The sequence below is a fragment of the Zonotrichia albicollis genome, unplaced genomic scaffold (assembly GCF_047830755.1).
Source record: "Zonotrichia albicollis isolate bZonAlb1 unplaced genomic scaffold, bZonAlb1.hap1 Scaffold_89, whole genome shotgun sequence".
Lineage (NCBI taxonomy): Eukaryota > Metazoa > Chordata > Aves > Passeriformes > Passerellidae > Zonotrichia > Zonotrichia albicollis.
The window spans coordinates 643,757-660,890 of NW_027428462.1; the positions used below are offsets into that span (position 1 = coordinate 643,757).

At 44.3% G+C, this 17,134-nt stretch overlaps 1 pseudogene; it reads left to right on the forward strand.

Moving 5' to 3' along the window:
* Positions 1 to 11,336: 11,336 nt before the first annotated feature.
* Positions 11,337 to 17,134, forward strand: part of LOC141728101 (structural maintenance of chromosomes flexible hinge domain-containing protein 1-like) — a 28,170-nt pseudogene continuing 22,372 nt past the window's right edge.

The window sequence follows — 17,134 nt, forward strand, 5'->3', positions numbered from 1 at the left end:
GCCCAGTCCACTCAACCACGTCTCTGAGTGCCACATCCTCATGACTTAAAAATGCCTCCAGGGCTGGTGATTCAACCATTTCCTTGAGCAGCCTGTTCCAATGCTTGACAATTCCTGCTGTGAAGAAATTTTCCTAATAGCCAATTGAAACCTCCTCTGCTGCAACCTGTGCCTGCTCAGGCTTTAGCTTTGCAGTGTTTTATATGAGGCTTCTGCAATTCTCTTCACTGATTTTGCCAACAATAAAGCACGGCATGCCTATGCAAGCCTTTAGTTCTGAGCTGAGTAACAATTTGTGCTCTGTGGCTCTGTAATATTTCCAATAGCTTGCCGGCTCTGGCCTTTTATGGGAGCTCTCATCCCTGCTCCAACTTTAGTGGTAGAATTAAAAAAAAACTATATTTTTTATGTTCTTTTTTGAAACAGTAAGGAAGAAGAAAAAGTCAATAGCTGAAGACATTCCCTTTTCACTAACATGGGCAACACCCTCAGTGCAATGCTCTAGTAAAAAAGGAAAACTCTGGTCTCATGCTAAATGACTGTAAAGCAATGGAAATTTTGTTAACAAGGGTATTGCCTATTCATTGCTAATTACATGTTATATGGTATACAAGTATTTTGAGCGCTGCAATCTCTGAAGAGACTATATATATATAATCTTTCCATTCTTCTTCAGGGTGCTCTTGTTTGCTTAATACTGGAAACCTTAATGTGTCCTTCAGAGCCAGATAACCTTCCTCTTTTGGCAGTAGTACAGAACAGGGAATTTACCTGTTTTTTCAATATTTCAATATTTTTCAATATTTCAATCTTCCTGTCTACAGATTTTTGGCTGTGAAAATATTCTGGTATGATGAAATCATGTATCATTGAGTCCTTTTTGCTTGCAAAGCTCTCCATCATATAGGGCCATTGAATCTTCATCAGGATTTTACATTTTAGGTGCTTGTTGGAAGTTTTGATGGTATTCATCCCTTTTTTAGAAATGGAAGAAGCACAGAAGACACGAAGGCCTCAGTGTCCCCCATTGGATGAGGGACTATCAATATCTTAGCCAATATCATATCTAAAGGATGTGCACTGACATCTTCAGCATTTTTAGCTCTCTATCAGGAGATTCACAGAGTCCTAACATTCAGCCTGAGGAAACTCCTAATTTTGCAGGCCTTTTTTTTTCTTTTTTTTTGGTAGGACTTGATCTGTTTACAGGATTTTTCTAGACATGACAGATGTCAGCTCTGTTATCCACTGCTGCCCACTGGAGAGTGGACCTTTTGTGAACTCTGGTTCATAAAGGTCTACCAGTCCCAGTATTTGCCTGAGGTAGACAGGATCACTTGTCTGTCTGCAGGGTGATTGGTTGCACTGTCCCTCCATTACAGAAGTTCTTATCAACAGCTTCACGATAACAAGGAGCCTTTGTGATGTGTGGTCTGTATGTTGTTTTCTCTACCACCTCATGCATGAGACCAGTTTTAACTGGCAGTGACCTGATAAGCATTTTAGTCTCTTTCAAGAACCCTTTGCACAAGGCAAAGATTTAAAAGGACGTCTGTTACTCTAACTTCACCTCTAAAGAAACATTTATTGGTCTGGCAAGACTCCAAAGCAAAAGGAAAGGTGATGGAATGTGTATAAGTATTTTGAAACAAGCAAGATGTATGTCATTTTATTTTATTTTGATCCAGGGATTCAGAACAGTGCATGCCTTTGTATTGGTAGATGTTATGTGGTTCTGAGAACGCTGAACACTAGCACAGTCATGCATGACAACTGGTATGCCCAGCTGAAAGGCATTCACTATTCTGCCTGGTAAAGAGCTTCTGGAGTTACTAGTTCTAATTATCTGGAAGGTCTTGATTAGCAATGGAAATTACATTACATTTGAAATGCAGAGTGGACACCAAACAATGGGGTCTGCTTGACTACTGCTGGGTAGCGACTTATCATCTTCTTCCCCCTCCCAAAGGTTAGGCCATCACTCATAACAAAGTCATAAGAAAAGCTGAAGAGTTGAGTCACACAAGACAAGAAAGCAGTCACAGGTTGCATGGTTCAGGCAAGTTTAGGTATTTTAAGAGAAAATCACTCCCTTGAAAGATATAGAATTGTAAAGGTATAAACAAGAAATCAAGGAATGACAATTCAGCATTAATGAGGATCTCTTCCAGCAATTGCTAGATGGCTTGATTCTGCAGAAGCTACTCCTCAGGTCTTTTATTATGGATTCTGAGAACACAAATACTTAGCCTAGAAGCTCCTTAATTACCATCTGTCTTTTGTGTGTGCTTGTATTTGGTTTGCATGGCCAGGTTTTGGTAGCAGTGGGACTACAGGGGTGGCTTCTGTGAGAAGCTGCTGGAGGATTCCTCCATCTCCAGCAGAGCCAATGTCCAAGGCAGCTCCGAGATGGATGTGCTGCTGGCCAAGGCTGGGCCAATCAGAAATGCTGGCAACACCTCTGTGATAAAATATTTAAGAAGACAGAATTAAAGGTTATTATACAGCGGAAATTGTAGCCAGAGAAGAGCAGAGTGAGAATATGGGAGAGGAACACCCTGTTAACACCAAGGTCAGTGGAAAAGGAAGGCAAGGAGGTGCTCCAAGTCTGAGATTCCTCTGCAGCCCATGGTGAGAACCATGCTGAAGCAGGCTGTCTTCCTGCAGCCCATGAAGGTCCACGGGGATGCTGAGATCCACCTGCAGCCCATGGAAGAGACCAGCACCAGAACAGGTGGATGCCCAAGACTTGGCTGTGAACCCATGGGAAGCCCATGCTGGAATAGGTTCCTGCCAGGGACCTGTGCAGAGAAGAGCCCACACTGGAGCAGGTTTCATAGTGACCCTGTGGGGGGCCCACACTTGAGTAGGCTGTGCCTGAAGGATTGCACACTGTGAAAAGATGACCTACATTCCAGCAGTTTGCAGAGAACTGTTTCCTGTGGAAGTGACCCCATACTGGAGCAGGAGAAGGACTGATCAGCATCAGGAATAACGTGTGATGAACTGACTGTAAACCCCCATTCCCTGTCTCCTTATGCCACTGAGGGGGGGAGGTAGAGCTGGGAAGGAGAGAAGTGTGGGGGGAAGGTGTTTTTAAGGTTTATCTTACTTTTCATTTTACTTCTTACCTGCTTGGGTTCGGTTAGTAATAAATTTAATTAATATCCCAAATTGGAGTCTGTTTTGCCCGTGGCTGTATTTGGTGAGCGATCTCTCCCTGGCCTTATCCCAGCCCATGAATTCATTGCATTTTCTCCCCCCTGCCCAGCTGCAGAGGGGAGTGAGACACTGGCTTTGGTAAGTGTCTGGCATCCAGCCAGCATCAACCTACCACAGTGCTACAACAAAAACTGTGCTTATACATGCTTGAAGAATTTCTGCATGGCAAAACACACCCATAGTGACAAAGACAGGGCAATGGTTACTGTGTGACTATCCCAAAATCCAGAGTATGAGGCAATGCCATGCAGAAACATGTGACAAATAACTAAGCAGTCAACTGGAGTTGCCCAGGCTTTCTTAGAGTCCATGGTGCCACTGCTACTGGAGCTTGTGATGAAAACACTCCTTGAACATTCAGAAGAAAGCAGCCAGGGGAAGGGAAAGGGTTAAAAAGAAGAGTGTAAAAAAGACCGTTAAAAGCAAGGTAATTGGAAGAGAAAAAGGAGGAAGCAGCCTTCAAAAAAATGCTCAGCTACAAAACACCTGGAAGACACTCAGCTAAGACCACAGAACAGCAAGAGCAATTTGAATGGAAAAGCACAGGGTCTTACATATGAGGCAGGATCTTCTCTGTGACAACGTATTTATCAATTTTCCTATTTCTTACACATTTTATGGGAGAGAATTATGTCTTTGATCCCAGTCTTTTAAGAGTGTGATTGGAGGGATTTCTTCAGACATGATCTTAAAGATCGTTGCATTCACAGCATCAACAGTGTTTTATTAGAACAGTAATGCTTGAAGACATAAATCTTATACTGCAACAGCCTTTTCACAAATTAAAAATTGTTTTCTCCCAATACATGTTCTCATGTATTTGTTCAAGAATCATTCTTTGTCTACAGAGAAAGAAATTTTTTAAGGTTTGATACATCCTTATTAGTTTTCCATGAGAGAGTTGACTCTGGAACTCACAAGGTGCAGTGGATTGCCATCCAACTTATTTCATGACCACTGAATATTTGGCTGTATTCATTTGCCCTTGTCAGAGGTGAATGACAAGAGCTTCTTGCTGAGAGCAGCTTCTTGCTGAGCTTTTCAGAGAAGTTCCCTGCTATTGCCATGGTTTCCCTCAAACAGTTACATGACAATCCTAGGAGAGCTGACAGTCTAAATCCTACAAGTATCCATCTAGTGTGGTGTCCTCCTTCCAAATATGTCTTTCAAAAATAGTGCAAAACACTACAATGATCAGATATGGAATAACTTGCTTTCCAACTTAAACTCTTCCTACTCAGTAATATTTGGATATTTTATTCTAAGGCCAAAGTATATGATATGAATATCTATCGGGAATAATTTAATTCTTCATTTTTCTAGTCCTTTATCTCTTTTCTATTCATAGAAAGAAAAAATTGTTTTAAACTTCACTAAATTATGCATTCTCATTACATATTTCATAGCTCAATCCAATGTTTTATGAAGAGTAGATCTTCCTGTCTGTTCTGCATGTTTCTTAATATAACTCCATGTTCCTTCTTTCTTTGTGAGGTATACTAGAAGGTCCTGATTATCTTTCCTATTTTTATACTTTTAACATAATACTTTCTTTGTTTTATAATCCTATTCCTCTTAGGCATGCTCTCCACAACTATTTATAGCCCATCTGTAGTCATCAGAGCCTTTATTTCTACTGGATTTTAACGAGCACGTCACTTCGTATTTTTCTTAATGAAAATGAACTGTGAGAATCTACATGAGTTTTACTCACAAAGCCCAGCTGACAGACTTAATTTGGACCGCAGGAGGTTGAACTAATGGTTTGTTGTCCCTCCCCCTTCTGCACCATCTCTCTCAGTTGCCTTTGATTTTTAAAATTTAACTAAATCTTTTAGCACATCAGTCAGGTATTTCAGAACCATGGACTGTGTTTACAGTCCTCTCAACTTGACTAAGTAGATTGTGTTTCACAAATTTTGTCACTTTATTTGCTCACTAATTTTTGTCAAGTTACTGAGAAGCAAATAAAAAAAATTTACTAGATAGCACTTCAGTAACCCACTTCTCTATATCTATCTTTGTTTTCATGTTATGATAATTAATTGTTTAATTCCATGATTTGGTTTCTGTCTCTCAGATGGTTTGGTTTTTTGAATAGTGATGCTATTGTTTCACACCTCAGTGACTCAAATAATGATGTTCTTTTGTTTCACACCTCAGGGGTTCTCACTAAGGTATTTTTTCTAACAGGCCAGGTCAAAGGTCCATAGAGTTCTAAATCCAAGATGCCACCTCTTCTTACATGTAAAACTTTTGTTACCTGTGACAATATATTTATCAAGTTTTCCTATTTCTTACACATTTTACAGGAGAGAATTACATATTCGATCCCAATCTTGTAAGAGCGTGATTGGAGGGATTTCTTCAGACATGATCTTAAAAATCATTGCATTCATAGCATCAATAGTGTTTTATTGGAACAGTAATAGACTTCTAAATCCAAGATACCACTTCTTCTTACATGTAAAACCTTTGTTACCTTAAGGAGGAACAGCACTTTTTGTTGGATCATTTGGAATTGGTAGCATTGCACCTACAAGGCATCTGTAGGCAGTAGCATCCAGTATCACTCAATAGACTGTGCCACTGCAACAAGCTACTAGAGAGGCTGTGCACTTTCTTCTAGTGAAAAAAACTGCATTTTTCATTATGTGTATACAAAATATTTACTATCTAAAAATGTCTAGTCCTGGAACTTAGTTAATATTTGCCCTCAATAAAAATAAAGAAATCAGGCATTTAATTTATTCCTTGAACAAAAAAAAAAAAAAATTAAATACACATAGGATATAACAATAAATACATCTTTGCACACACACAAAAAAAATCCCACTTTCCTGACCATCATCTGAAATATCAAATTCCCAGAAGAACAAATTATTGGTTACCCTACTGTTACTATTAATTTTGAAAAATAACATGATACCTGACCTTAAAATATGGTAGATGAATATAAATTCCTTTTTCAAGATAAGACATTATTTTTCACAAGGATTAAAATGATTATTCAGTTGTTCAAGGACAAAACATCACAGAATCACAGAATCACAGAAATTCTAGGTTGGAAGAGACCTTTAAGATCATCGAGTCCAACCCATGTTCTAACACCTCAACTAGATCATGGCACCAAGTGCCACATCCAGTCTTTTTTTAAACTCTTCGAGGGATGGCGACTCTACCACCTCCCTGGGTAGATGATTCCAGTATTTGACCACTCTTTCTGTAAAATACTTCCTCCTTAATTCTAGCCTGTATCTCCCTTGACGCAGCTTGAGACTGTGTCCTCTTGTTCTGTCTGTTGTTGCCTGGAAAAAGAGACCAACCCCCAGCTCACCACAGCCACCCTTCAGGAAGCTGAAGAGAGTGATAAGGTCACCCCTGAGTCTCCTTTTCTCCAGGCTGAACAACCCCAGCTCCCTCAGTCGTTCTTCATATGGCTTGTGTTCCAAGCCTTTCACCAGCCTCGTTGCTCTCCTTTGGACACGCTCAAGCATCTCAACATCCCTCCTAAAGTGAGGGGCCCAGAACTGGACGCAATACTCCAGGTGAGGCCTCACCAGTGCTGAGTACAGGGGAAGAATGACCTCCCTGCTCCTGCTGGCCACACCGTTCCTGATACTGGCCAGGATGCCACTGGCCTGTATGGCCCCCAGGCACACTGCTGGCTCGTGTCCAGCCGACTGTCAACCAGCACCCCCAGGTCCCTTTCCACCTGAGCACTGTCCAGCCACACCGTTCCTAGCTTATATCGTTGCAGGGGGTTATTGTAGCCAAAGTGCAGGACTCGGCACTTGGACTTATTGAACTTCATCCCATTAGATTCTGCCCATCCATCCAACCATTCCAAGTCCCTCTGCAAAGCCCTCTGTCCCTCTAACAGATCAACACACGTTCCCAGCTTAGTGTCATCTGCAAATTTGCTAATAAAGGACTCTAAGCCCTCATCCATGTCATCAATAAAAATATTAAACAGAACTGGCTCCAGCATAGATCCCTGAGGGACACCACTGGTGACTGGTCACCAGCTGGATGCAGCACCATTCACCACCACCCTCTGGCCTGGCCATGCAGCCAGTTCTGAACCCAGCAAAGAGTGCTCCTGTCCAAGCCACGGGCTGCCAGCTTGTCTAGGAGTATGCTGTGGGAGACAGTGTCAAAGGCCTTGCTGAAATCCATGTAAACAACATCTACAGCCTTCCCTGCATCCACTAGGCAGGTTACCTGGTCATAAAAGGTGACCAGGTTGGTCAAACATGACCTACCCCTCCTAAATCCATGCTGGCTGGGTCTGATACCCTGGCCATCTTGTAAATTTTGCGTTAGGCTGACTGGTCTATAATTACCAGGATCTTCCTTTGCACCTTTTTTGTGAATGGGTATCACATTGGCCAGCTTCCAGTCATCCGGAACCTCACCAGTGAGCCAGGACTGTTGGTAAATGATGGAGAGTGGCTTTGCAAGCTCATTTGCCAGCTCTCTCATTACTCTGGGGTGGATCCCGTCTGGTCCCATAGATTTATGAACATCTAAGCATTTCAGTAGTTCTATGACTGCCTCCTCTTGGATAATGGGGGGACCATTCTGCTTCCTGTCACCATCAACCAGCCCAGGCGGGCAGGTGTCTTGAGGGCAAGTCATCTTCCCACTAAAAACTGAGGCAAAATAGGCATTAAGCACTTCTGCCTTTTCCTCATCTTCAGATACTAAGTTCCCTCCTTTGTCCAATAAAGAACAAAGGTTGGTCTTACCTTTCCTTCGACCATTAATATATTTGTAAAAACATTTTTTATTATCCTTTACAGAAGTTGCCATTCTAAGTTCAAACTGAGCTTTGGCCTCCCTAATTTTTTTCCTGCATGCTCTAGCAGCCTTCTTGAATACTTCCTCAGAGACCTGACCCTTCTACCAACGCTGATACATCCTCTTTTTATTTTAAGTTCCTCCAAAACCTCCTTGCCCAGCCAGGCTGGACGTTTACCCCGTTGACTGCTCTTTCAGCACACAGGGATGGTCTGTTCCTGTGCCCTCAAGATCTCTGTTTTGAGGTATGCCCACCCTTCCTGAACTCCTTTGTTCTTTAGGACTGCTTCCCAAGGGACGCTCTGAATAAGTCTCCTAAACAGGCCAAAGTCTGCCCTCCGGAAGTCCAATGCAACAGTTTTACTGGTGCTCTTCCTGACTTCACTAAATATTGAGAACTCTATTATTTCGTGATCACTCTGCCCCAAGCGACCTCCAACCACCACATCTCCCACCAGCCCATCTCTGTTTGCAAACAGCAGATCTAACATAGTCCCTCCCCTGGTGGGTTCACCCACCAGCTGCAACAAAAAGTTGTCCTCCATACATTCTAAGAATTTCTTGGACTGCCTCTTTAATGCTGTATTAAGTTCCCAGCAGATGACTGGTAGGTTGAAGTCACCCACAAGAACAAGGACAAGGACAAGGACAAGGACAAGGACAAGAACAAGAACAAGAACAAGAACAAGAACAAGAACAAGAACAAGAACATACTGCAAAATGAAAACTTTGCAACTGCAGGCACTCTTTAAACCAGCTTGGAGATAGGCTGAAAGGTGAGGAATTTATTTTCATGTAAATTCGGTGCTTGCATTTCAGGCAGAAACATCCCTTCCTCCTTGCAACATTATTTTTGAAACTAGATTAAATCGTTCATCAAGTTTTTTTTTCTCAAAGCACTAGGCATTCCAAAATGGAAGTGCTGTCTCCAGTACACTGTGAAACTAAATTTTGTTTGATGAACTCATAAAGTAACAAGTTTGACACACTCTTCCAAATTTTATCAAGTCATCATTTACAGGGGTTCAGAGTCACAGCCTATATAAAAACTCTCAAGAGACCCTTCCTGTCCTAACTGCTCAGCACAAATGCTCTTCATTCTCACAAAATTCCACACTGCTCAGTTCCACTATGCAATTTGCTTTCTTGTAGTCTAACTGGGCCCAGAGAATGGTGGAGTTACGTCCAGATGATGGCCAGTCACAAGCGGTGCTCTGCAGGGCTCGGTGCTGGGGCCTGTCCTGTTCAGTATCTTCACTGACAAACCAGGGGATCAAGTGAACCCTTAGTCACTTTGCACCAAGATGTGCAGAACTGTTGATCTGCTGGAGGGCAAGAAGACTCTGCAGAGAGATCTGAACAGGCTGGATCAATGGGCTCAGGTCAATGGTCTGAGGTTCAACAAGGCCCAGTGCTGGATCCTGCCCTTGTGTCACAACAACCCGGGCAGTGCTAGAGGCTTGGGGAAGAGTCACTGGAAAGCTGCCCAGTGGAAAAGGACCTGGGGGTGCTGGTTGGCAGCAGCTGAACATGAGCCAGGGTGTGCCCAGGTCGCCAAGAAGGCCAGTGGCATCCTGGCCTGGATCAGCAACAGCGTGGCCAGCAGGACAGTCTACCCTGTACTGGGCACTGGTGAGGCCACACCTCAAATCCTGGGTTCTGTTTGGGCCCCTCACTACACAAGGACATTGAGGGGCTGGAGTGTGTCCAGAGAAGGGCAATGGAGCTGGTGAAGGATGTGACACACAAGTCTTATGAGAAAAAGCTGAGGGTGCTGGGGTTGTTTAGCCTGGAATACAGGAGGCTCAGGGGAGGCCTTATCTCTCTCTACAACCACCTGAAGGGAGGCTGTAGCCATGTGGTGGCCAGTCTCTTCTCCCAAAACACAAACGGCAGGACAAGAGGATATAGATTCAAGCTGTGCCAGGAGAGGTTGAGGTTGGACATCCGAATACCTTAGAAGTGTTCAAAAGTCAAGATTTTTTGTTACTCACTTGTCACCTCTACTGATTTACAAACCTCCACTACATGCCATCACAATCCTTTCCTCAAAATCAAGACTCCTTGGAACAGAAGCAGCTACACTTTTGTGAGGGTTGGATGACTGGACAGTGGGGTAGATTGAAAACTAGGTGACTGGCAGATCCCAGAAGGTCATGATCAGTGGCACAGGGTATATTTGGAGGCCTGTCATTAGTGTTGTCCCCCAAAACTCAATATTGGGTCCAGTACTGTTTAATTTGTCCATCAATGACTTGGATGAAGGGACAGAGGCCTCCTCAGCAAATTAGTAACACAAAGCTAGGAGGAGTGGCTGATACCCCAGAGGGCTGTGCCATGCTTCAGAAGGACCTCAACAGGGTGGAGAAATGGACAAAGAACCTTCTGAAGTTTAACCAAGGTACACACAGGTTCTGGCATGGGAAGGATAACACCCTGTACCAGCACAAACTGGGGGTCGACCTGCTGCAAAGCAGCTCTGCAAAGAAGGACCTGGTGATCCTGGTGGACAACAAGCTGTCCATGAGCCAGCAGTCCCCTTGTGGCCAAGAAAGGGATCCTGGGATACACTAGGAAGATAGCATCACTAACAGGTCAAGGAAGGTGATCCTACTCCTCTATTCAACCCCAATGGGGCCACAATTGGTGTTCCATGTCCAGTTCTGGGCTCCTCAGTAGAATACATGGATCTCCTGCAGTGAATATAGCGGAAGGTAACAAAGACAATTGAGGGACTGGAGCACTTCTCTTACAAGGACAGATTTGGGCCTGTTTAGCCTCAGGAAGAGACAAGTAAGAAACAACCCCACCAATATGTGCACATATCTAAAGAGTGGTGCCAAGAGGATGGAGCCAGGCTCTCGTCCGTCGTTCTAAGCAGTAGCACATAAGGCAACTGGCAGAAACTGATGCACAGGAAGCTCCACCGGAACAAGAGGAAGAGCTTTACTGTGCAGGTGACTGCACACTGGAACAGATTGTCCAGAGAGGTTGTGGAGTCTCCCCCACTGGAGAGAGAGTGGGGGAGAACTCAAGAACCATCTGGGCACAATTCTTTGCTCTGGGATGACTCTCTTTAAGCACAGATTTGACCAGGTGACCCACTCTGGTCCCTTCCAACTTGACCGTTCTGAGATTCTGTGATTATGTAAAACAACACCGTTGGGATCCAGACTGGCCGCTTCATTTTACGGCAGACGAAGCGGGACTTCACACCTCTGGTCCCTCCCTGGCCGCTGCCCGGTGACGGGAGCGCGCCCGCCGGTCCCGCTCGCGACGCGCGCAACGGCCGCCGGGCGGCGAACGCGGGCGCAGTACGCGCTACCATGGCCCTCCCCGCCTGCGCTTTCTACGGCGAAGATGAAGATCCCGATGACGATGACGATCCCGATCCCGCTGCTGCTCCACCCGGCGGCGGAAGTGGAACGACGCGGAGGGCGCTAACTCATTCCGATATCACACCGCCGAAGTGGCGCTTTTGTCGCCAGGCTTTTCCCACCCGCCTGCCCCGCGCCCCCTCGCACCACTCCGCACGGCCGGCAGCGCAGCCACCACCATCCCTCTCCTTCCCTAACTCCCACCCTCTCCTTCCGGGCCTCCACGGCGCCTCCTTCCCCGGCTTCCGGGCCGGCTCCGCCTCCTCCTTCCCCTGCCGGGACATATTTTGCCGAGCGGGGGCGCTGGCGGGCCCGGCAGTAGTAGCCGTCGCTGCCGCCATCGTTGCAGGACGGTTTCAGTCTTCTCAGCTCCCCAACATGGCAGCAGCGGCGGGAGGCAGCCGCGCATCTCGCAGGCCGGCGCTGCTGACCCCTCGCGGCAACGGGGACCGCACCGTGTTCCTCTTCGACCGGCGCCGGGAGCAGGCGGACCCGGACGAGAAAGTGCTCAGCTACGGCAAGGACAACTACCGCGCTTTCCGCAGCGCCGTCTGCCAGGTACGCGGCAGGGCGGGCGCGTCGGTGGCGTTGTTTCACGAGTGAGCGTCCGTCCCTGAGGCGCTGGGGCTGGGGGGCGGCTGGGGCGGGGCGGGGGTGTCACAGCCTACTCGGGGGCCGCCGCGCCCGCCGCCTGCCCGCCAGCTTTGTTGCCGGGATAGGTGGGCGGCCATGGCGGAGAGCCCGCGGCCGCCCCGTCGCCGTCGCCTTTCTCCCGCAGCCCGAGAGGCCGGTGCGGGGCGGCGGCGGGAGCAGCCCCTGGCGGCGGGCGGGAAGGCAGCGGGCGGCCCCCCAGCGCCCCCGCGCGGGGAGCGGCGGCGGCGGGCGCGGTGCCGCGCTCCGGAGGGCGTTTGTAGCTGACGCGGTGCTTGGTGCCCGGTCACAGCGCCGGCTCGGGGGTCTCGCAGGTCGCTTCCAACCGAGATGGTTCTGTGGCTCTGTTTCTGTTGTCCAAAGTATCGGCGATGAGCGCCGTTTCCCGTCTGCAGCCGTGGCTGCCATTTAAATACCGTGTCTGGCGGCGCCTTTGCTCTGTCGCGTGTCCTTTCGGTTCTTTTTCTCTGTCGTAACGCGAAACGAAACTTACTCCGTCTTCACAGCTCGGGAAGGTGGAGATTGTTTTCCGCGTACGGGCTGTTCCCAGTAGTTTGCTGGCGCTGCCAGTAGGCATCGCCCGTTTCTGTCATGGTTTCGTTTTCTGAGCGAGTGGTGAATGCCATAAACCTCTTAGCTGCCTGCATGTTTCACCATGTGAAATGCGCAGGAAAATCAGCTCTGAATTTCTGTACTAATTTAGTCTGATAAAAAATTTAATTTTAGTTTCTTTATCCAGTATAATTTGCACTTCGTTTTCTAGCATGTAAATTCTATTTTTTACATATAGATTGGATTATAATAAATATCCGGTTTACATTTTAATAAATATAATTATTTCTAAATTTTATAAAAATGTATCGATTATTTATGAGCAGTATAAATACTACCAAGTATCACTTTTCTATGTAATATAACTATATCATGATTAAATATATAATTAATATAATTATATGTGATGATAATTATATAGAAGATACAGGCAAAATATTTATTGAGGAAAAAATAACTAAATAAGTAGTGTATAAATTGTTCTATGTCTAGACAGTGTTTCTTGTAATGGCTTCCTACTGTGATGGAAGCTTTGAGTTTCCAGTGTCAGCAGAGACAGCTGTCATTTGTGATTGCAGAGTTCTGTGTCCAAAATGGCATCGCCATGGCAGAGGCATCTTCCCTAGAAGTGTCCACAAAAGGAGTGGAGGTGGCACTTTGTGATATGATATGGTTTAGAGAGTATGAAGTCTTGGAAGACTGGGAAGTCTTTTCCAGCCTTTTTGATTCTGTACTCATAAATAAAGGGGCTGTGGAGTGTTTTGCTTTGTCTGATCCGTGCCCGATAAAGACATGAATGCACTACAGTGTAACATTCTGGAAAGCTAGACTTTGGGGTGGGTTCATGACCTTCCAAGGGTTTGTATCTCCTGTGAGTAATTCATGAGTGTTACATAATTTTCTTCTAGAATTGTCTTAATAGATACAACTACGCCTAGCAGATGGGCGCAAGAATACTAAGTATTTTCAGTAGTTGAGGCGAATATGTACCTGATGAACCCACCCCTCTTTTAATTTTGTATTTTATCGACGAGCTGAGTTTACCACTAATTTACAATTTGTTATAGAACGGAGTCTGTCTTTTCTGGGCTTTTTTACATATACTGCACACTCCAGTGACTTAATGTTTCCATACGTCCACATGGTGTTCAGTTCACAGAGCTTTTGGCATATTCGCAGTTTTATTAAGAACTAAGCCATCATCACCAGCTGTGACACATCTTGGGTACAAACAGCTTTGGGGATTTTTTTACCAGAGAAATGTTTTGATGTTTTGAAGTTGGTACCTTAATGCTGTTAGGCAGACTTCTTGCATGGGCAGCCAAGCGTGTGAGAAGCCTGATGCTGCAAAGCAGACCTTGCTGAGTTTGAATGTGCTGCCTGTGAAAGTACAATTTTCAAGTATAGTTTTTTTACTATGTTTAATATTACAAGCCTTGTCACCAGTCCTGGTGGCTGTTTTGCGTATTAAGGGTAACAGTCTGTGCTCTTACAAACTTATGCAGCAAGAACCTCAGCTGATTATTCTCTTAGAGAAAGACCTTCTCCAATAATGTGTTTACTGTTATGAATAGGAACGAGGCCAAACTTTCTCTGGAGAAAGAGGTTCTCGTTTATTAAAACAGCTGCAAGGAACAGAGTACCCAGGATAAGCCCAGGCACCCACACAGCGAGCCAAAACCAGAACAGTGCGCTAACCCCAAGTGCACTGAGTTCTCCCCACAAAACAAGTCTCCAAAAAAAGAACCCCGACCCAACCGAACATCCCCCATTTATAGCCCCCTTTGAGTCCAGGATTGGTCCGTTTTGGATCCGCATGGTGATTGGTCCATTTCCAGGCTTCTCATTGGTCTTTAACGCCGTTCATTCTGGACCAATCGTTTCTGCAGGGCTTCAAATGATTGGTCAGATCTTCCATCCAATCCGTCTTCAACCTCGCCTTACCCCGCCAGACCGCCCTTCCACCAAACCCTGGAGCCTTGTCCTAGAACATTCTAATCAGCCCTCCCCTTAACATAATACAATTAATATAACATAATTAATACAATATAATTGAACTATACCCTAATTTAACATAACTTAACTTTTACCTATAACATTTGCCATCGGTGAGTGTGGTCAGAGATGCCTCTGTCACTGCTACTTTCAGTGTAATGACTCTTTGCACTTTGCAACTGTCATCATCTGATATGTGGGGCATCTGACTCTAAAAAAGGGCTGAGACAGGTGGATTGGCATGACCTCTAAATGTTGGTACAGTGAAAACTGGGCAGGCAGAGGGTTGGGATGTTTGCTACCTCATGTCTCCCACACCAACAATATACAAGTTCTAGGACTTCTGGAAGAACATTTTAGCTTCTCAGTTCTTCAAGAGCTTTGTAAATTGTGTTTCTCTGAGTGTTGCACTCCAAAGTTCTCCATTTCTGGCATCTTGAAAGTTGCAACTAATTACTTTTAGGAGAAAGTGATGAATGGGTTCACTGGCTTGGGACAGACTTTCCTAGGTTCGTGGTGCTGAAAAGAGCAGGGAAGTAATGAAAGCTCAGGAAGAATGATTCTTTTGTTAAGCGGATTTTGAGTTAGTTCATACTAAGTTGAAGTGGAATGTTGTAGTCACTTTTAGACAATTCAAGCTGTTAGGCACTGTCAGACTGCTTGATTGGGCAGATACCAAGTATGCAGCAATGTTGTTTCCACAGGTCTCCTGTCTGGTGGCTCAGCCTCAGTACAGGCTCAGCTTTCAATGGACTTTGGCAATTTGTCATGCAGCTGAATGATGTGAGTGCAGCAGCAAAGGCACTCCCATGTGGTCATGGATGACAAGGATGCCAGAAATATTAAGGTCTTGGAACTGTGTATGTTGTGAACATCTTCCTGTGGCACAAGAGGATTCTTCTGGGTAGATCTGAATGTATAGGAGTCTTTAAGGTGAATAAGGGGGTTCAGTGCTGTGTGTTGCTTCTTCTTGGCAGTACAGTTTCTTGTGCTCCTTATTGTTGTCTTCTGTTAGGTCTGTACCCTACTGCTTGTCCTGATCTTTAGAGTATAATTCAAAAATACTTAGTAGCAGTAAGCAAAATGTAGCTAAACCGTTGGCAGCTAATCTGAGATTCCTTGCTCACCTTATCCAGGTGCACAGTGGAACTGGAACACTTCAGTTTGTTGCTGAGATGGCAGAAATCCTTCAGTCACTTAGAGAGGCCATGCTCCTTTGATAGCAGAAAGGTGTCTGTGCTGAAAACTGCACAGACGTTTAGCTACGTATGGAGGGATTTTTAAGAGGATTTGAGGTGAACTACCAGTCTGAAGACAGTTAATGGTACTAAGATTAGGGTAACTATTTGTATAGGATCCAAAGTCATTGGTGAATGCTTCCTTAGTTCTTCTGAAGCTTCTCTTCATTGTTGTGATCTCCTTGTGTAAAAGAAAGAAAGCATAGATCTGTAATCTATGTAAAAAGTAAATATCTGTAATTAAATACTCAACAAATATCACAATAAACCAATGTTTTTTGCTTTTAGTCTTTTGTCGAGATTCCCATTGTATCCTAACCTGCTTACTATTTAAATAGATATTTAAATAGATTTTGCCAATCCACCCAAATAAATTCCAATGTCTCAGTGAGCCAAGAAGCAGAAAAGGATATTTATTAAGATGGTGCATGGAAAATAAGCATAAGTGTAATATCAAATCAAGACAAGAAATAAGTGAAAATTTTGGTGAATATTTGCTTACAATGCGCAATAAATAAAGTATAATCAAATTATTTGCAATCAAAGAATAAATATTAGGAACTTCTGCAAGTTTGTATCACCAAAGCATCATTCTGATAAATGTTTAATAGAGATATGTCCATTAATGATAAAATCAGTCCATCTTGCAATAATTGTATTTTTGTATTTTAAGCCCTATGTTTGTTTAGCAATTTTAGCAATTCTGTGTAACCAGAAACTAAGAATATATGTATTTTAAACATGCTAGGCATACACAAAGCAAGTTTCTCTTTGATTTTTAAAGACACTGCTAGAAATACTGTAAGATGCAGCAATGCTGTAATTTTTTTTCCAACACTGTCACACTGTATTTCAGGCATCACTGAAATTGTTATTGATGTTTTGATGGGAAGAAGGATGCAGTTTGCCTACCTTTGTGCATTTGGGTACAGCCTTATGTGCATCAGTTGATTTGGAAAGCTGAGTGGCTTGTAGGTTCCTGGTCAAATTCAAGTGTTGGCAACACAGTCAGATGAAGAGTACCTGCAGTCTTTAGGATTAGTTATCCAGGTGCAGTTGTTAGATGTGACGAAATATTTTTTGGTTTTGAAGAGTGGTTTGTGAATTCTTGTTCCTTTAACAAGTGGTGCCATACAAACTATTTTGGTAGGAGAAGCTGGCATGAAGTTAATGTTCAAGTTTTGGCTGATAGCTGCACTGAGTATTTGTGATTGTGATTTTAGATGTGGTAGTTTGTGAAGATCTTGTGGAAGTTACTGTCTAGACTCAGACTAAGTCTAGTAACATGCTCTTTGT